Genomic DNA, 5,538 nt, shown 5'->3' on the forward strand with positions numbered 1-5,538 from the left:
TTTTTACACTTTTAAGCAGAAAAAATAATAACTGGACCCAAAAGGAATTTTTTATTAAAACGCGGATTTTTAAAAGATTTTTTTCTTGGTTTCAAATATTAAATTTATTTTCTTTTAGCAAATTAACACTTAATTTTTATCTTAAACATTTTTTACATTTTTATAGATACATTTCTTATTTATATTTTTGAAATAATTTTATTTTTAATATATTTTAATAATTTTCTTTATGCGACACTAATATTTTTCTTATTTTATTAAAAATATATATTTTTTAATTTATTTATTTATTTAAAATTTATTTTATTAACTTTTTATTAAACAATTTTTATTTTTCAAAGACTTTTAAAACTTATTATTTTTTTTCTTTCAATAATTTATACAAATATTTGTTTTTTTTTCTTTTAAATTCAGATTATTTTCTTTACATTGTGTTTGAAATTAAACATGGATTTTTTTTTAATTTCGATTTTTTTCTTTTATGTTTTTTTTTCTTTCTTTCTTTTTCACTGTGAAAACCGGACACCACCAAACACAGTGAATACTCGTTTCATACTGGATGGGTACCTCATCAAATATTGTTTGCCTTGGCAAATAATCTAGCTGCTGGATGGATACATTACACAAACACACAAAAACACATACACACTCTAGTACTTTGGTTGTAGCAAAATGTGCAACAGCTGGAGTATATTAAACAAAAAAGACAAAAAATACCTAAAAACATAAATAAAATGCAAGAAAAACCAGCACAAGCAACAGTCATACACCAATACAAAAAAAGCATAAAGAAAAATCCAACAAAAACATGCGTAAAACAACACAATTTTCCACAAGTTTTCCCCAAAACAAATTGTATAGTTCAACACACACACACCTCAAATACTCTTATACTTGTAGTTATTCTCTCCTTCTCTTTATATATATTTCCACTTTTCTCTCTTCTCTAGCTCTTTTTCTGTTAATTTCTGCATAAATGCTTAACTTATGCTTTCCGTTATTCCTAGGAATATACTACAAATTCGGCTAATAGGTCAGTTTTTATACTACATACCTGAAGTGTTTACTTGTAGTTGTTGCTGTTGTTGTGTCTCTTTGCAGATTTCTTATTTATTTTTAAATCCTCATTTCACTGCATTATTTTAATATTTAAATCCTTGTTTACTATTTTGTTTTAGTAGGACAACGTGTAAATGCATTATCATTCGCTCGTTTTTAGATTTGCTACGATAAATTTTCTATATTAAAAATCTTTATAAATTCAACAGTGCGATGGTCTATCAGTCGAAGGTTCGTATGTTCCACTGTAAACAGAGATTTTGATTTAAACTGAACTAGAACTGAACTAGAACTGAACTAGAACTGAACTAGAACTGAACTAGAACTGAACTAGAACTGAACTAGAACTGAACTAGAACTGAACTAGAACTGAACTAGAACTGAACTAGAACTGAACTAGAACTGAACTAGAACTGAACTAGAACTGAACTAGAACTGAACTAGAACTGAACTAGAACTGAACTAGAACTGAACTATAACTGAACTATAACTGAACTATAACTGAACTAGAACTGAACTTGAACTGAACTTGAACTGAACTTGAACTGAACTAGAACTGAACTAGAACTGAACTAGAACTAGAACTAGAACTAGAACTAGAACTGAACTTTGAACTTTGTTGTATGAAATTCTTATATTCCTGACATATTCTGTATCCCAGTTCTATATATTACTTCTCCAATTGGTGAGTGCTTTTTTAGTGGCAGCAGCACGCAATATATGCTGAAATATTGATTTTATCGTTCAACCAACAATATCTTCCATCTTTGCATTCAACCGAAATAAACACGTGCGACCAGAGTAATCCTTACCAATAACCGGCACAAGACAATATGGCACCGATTACCATAGTAGAAAATAGGTTATATTCTCTGATTAGGCCGCTAGCCAAATTATTTTCTCAGTTTATAGTACCGGCGGACAAGTGGTAACACCTCTGCAACTTGTATTTGAGTTTTGCTAAGATATCAGACCTGAATCTTTCCTTTTGTGAAAGGAATAATCGATTAATATTAATAAACTCAATTTCTATTACATGCTGCCTAAGGATTTTTCAATCAGTATTCCTGAGAAAATTTTATATAATAAAACATCGCATACAGTCGCTCTCGAGTTAATTTACCAAATCAATCATGAGTTATTTCGTTACTATATATCTAATAATTTATAATATATCCAATTATACATAATATTTAACGTTTAGAAACAAAACGTATGAAGGTTACGTATACTTTATATATAATTTCAAAAAAATTAGATATTAAGTATACGTATACTAATACAAATACATAGTAATTTTTATAAAATACCAAAAAAAATAATTTTAAACAAAATTGAAACTAACAAAAAATATGTCAAAAAGCAAGTCCAACCAGTAATAATCTAAACCATATAAAAATTGTCACATGTCAATTTTCTTTGGCTGAAGAAAACTCAATAGACAGATTTCAACGTCTAAAAGTTGTAAAGTTTTTTTTTCTTATTTTTCTTTTAATCAATCTGTTGCATGTTTATTAAGCATTCTATAGTTTTAAGTATTTTTGTTGTTTTATTTTCTGTTTGGTTTACTTCCTATTTTTCTTCAAACCACATAACTTGTACGTTAAAGTTTGCGTGTTATTTATTATGCTTGGCCCAGTATGATTTTTGTAATTTAAAGTTTTTCTCACTGTCGTTGATGTTTCCGCTTTAAGCACTTAATTAATGTTTAGATTTGATCATAGTAAAGTTTTCTAACAAAATATGTGTTTGAAAATTTAGTTGTATGACTTATAACTGGAAGTGTAACTATTTAATAAAGAAATTGGATTTATTTCTTTTTTTTTCGTTTTAATAAATTGCAAGTTTATGGTTGACTTTAGTTTTTTATAATTAAGTTAAGTGTTGAAAATTATTTGTAGATTTCGTGACTACTTCATGAATACTAAGATTGAATACTATCTGGATTAGAAAGTGACTAGTAACATAACTATTCTCAACTGTATCGAATCTATAGAACAATTTTGGTTTTCATCTGCATTAGTAATTTTTGTTTGAATTTATTTTAATCATAGAAAATTCCAAAGAACCCATTAGTAATTAGCAAAAATAATTACGAATAAAATCGTAAATTTAGACACAACTGCAATTCCATTAAATGAAACATTTGTTGTAAAATTTTAACATTTTAAACGAATTCTATGACGGCATTTAAATAATATTTTACTTATTTGTTTTTCTTTAAATTTTATTTATTTTATTGTAAATTCATTTAATATTCTAACTTGGAATCGTTAAGGATTACATATATGAAATATACGTATACGTATGTAAATATTCATGTAACTAGATCACACAAATAGAAATTGAATTTCCTCTTAATATATCAACACATGTATTCGATTTTTAATCGAATTTTTTATTGGTGAACAACACAAAACAAATATAGAGAAACTAATACAAATAAATTTAAAACTTGTTTGGTTATGACCCTGCAGTAGTGGGTGACAGTTATTTCAAACATAACATAGGCTTGTCTTATAAAAAAAATAACAGTTGACTGTTTGCAGACAGTGTCACCTCGATAATGGATCCCTTCTTGTTATGATTGTAGTCCCGGAAAAAAGTAATACCTCTAGTCTGCGGGAACTAAAAACTGGAGATGATCAAATCTGTTATTTCCTTGGAATGATTAAACATTAGCGGTCGAACCAGAGAACCAAATATTCTGGGACCACTGAAACCCGTAGCTTGCAGGACAGAGTTTTAAACTTTGTCAAGGACTCTTCAGGGTGCAAGTGATGAAACCCAAATTTGTAGAAAAAAATTCGGTTAAAAGACTGTCGCAATGTACAGTCTATGATTGGGGATAAGTTCTGCGCTGTTATCACCACCAACAGATACACCACCAAGGAAGAACTGTTTAGTCTCACAGTTGGAATGTTGGTGTTGGAAATGACTTGATTTTAAATGCATATGATATAGGATGAATGTAAGGGTATAGAACGGATTTTGTTCACCTTATACATAGAGTAACAGGGTTGGATGTTGTTACCTATGGGTGTAAGAACAAAGTCCTCGGCTTATCTGATGGACTCGTATTTTAGTCTGCCCACACAACAGAGGTATAAGAACAAAGACCTCGGTTTATTTAAGGGATTCCGGTTTTGGTCTGCCGACTGTGTGGTTGTTAACGGAAGTGATTTTTTTGTATCTAAGATGTTAAGCAACAAGGCAGCAATGGTAGGAGATTTCATAGCTTATGTACTTGAACCTGGCAGAACTATGTATAACATCGAACTATTAATACCTATTTTGGACGTAGCACCACAGATGTACAAGATAAAACTCGGAACTTCTCAAGAAAATCACTTCAAGGATACCAATTTGTTTATAAGCATTTCCAAGTCGATTAAGCGATGATCGTACATTCGTTCGTAAGTCTGTCTATCTACATATCTATTTGCTAAATGATCTTATAATTTCATCTAGATCCTTAATCTCTCTCACAGGTGCGTACATAAACCTAAAAACCAAATAGTTGCAATTTTCCATCGTACACTCCCTGTACTAAACAACCACCAATTATTTATACATTCCACAAATATGCATTTTCAAACTGCAAAATATAACAATTAAATTTATTAACTAGTCGTCTTAAGCAAAAAACAAAATCTCATGTAAGTTACAATTTAAAACTAACTAAATGATTGTCACTTACGCTCACAGATGCAACGACACCTCCAGGAAACAATAAAAGTAAATTGTAACAGAAAAACATGTACTAAATGTTGCATATTTTATGGTTAGAATATCAAGTAGTATTTTAGTTTTTTATCAAAAGATGTAGTAATATCTCGACAATGTTTTCAAAACACTATTCACTGTATTTGAATAAATGAGTAAAGGTATTTGTTTGTGCATGTGTCTGTTAATAAATGTCTAAATGGGACTATATTTCTCATACGAATCTATGGCTGTGAGTATCTAGATAGGTATGTGTTTATATATTGAAGGTAAATGTGTGAATCTATGTTTGTGCACTATTTAAAACTATTAAATGAAATATCAAAGATTTCAAGGATTTTTTTCTCAACACTTTTATTCTCATTTTTGAGCTGTTCAAAAGTCTCCTCATTGTGCAAGCACAACTACACGATGATGATGGTGGTTTTAGTATGTATTTTTCTTTCTTTATAACGAGGCTATTTTTAAAAGTTTCAAAGGCTTACTGTAGTTTAAAGCCAGTAAGCATATGTACTAAAGTCTGGATGAACAAATACTTAACACCAGGTGTGTCGAAAATTAGGGTAGTCTGTTGTTTAGTCTAGAGTCCAATCTTTAGTAAAGTTAAAAATGCAGTATATAGTTTATAGTCTAGTCTATAGTCTTGTCTATAGTCTAGTCTATAGTCTAGTCTATAGTCTAGTCTATAGTCTAGTCTATAGTCTATTCTATAGTCTTGTCTATAGTCTAGTCTATAGTCTAGTCTATAGTCTA

This window comes from Lucilia cuprina, chromosome 6 (genome assembly GCF_022045245.1).
Source record: "Lucilia cuprina isolate Lc7/37 chromosome 6, ASM2204524v1, whole genome shotgun sequence".
Classification (NCBI taxonomy): Eukaryota; Metazoa; Arthropoda; class Insecta; order Diptera; family Calliphoridae; genus Lucilia; species Lucilia cuprina.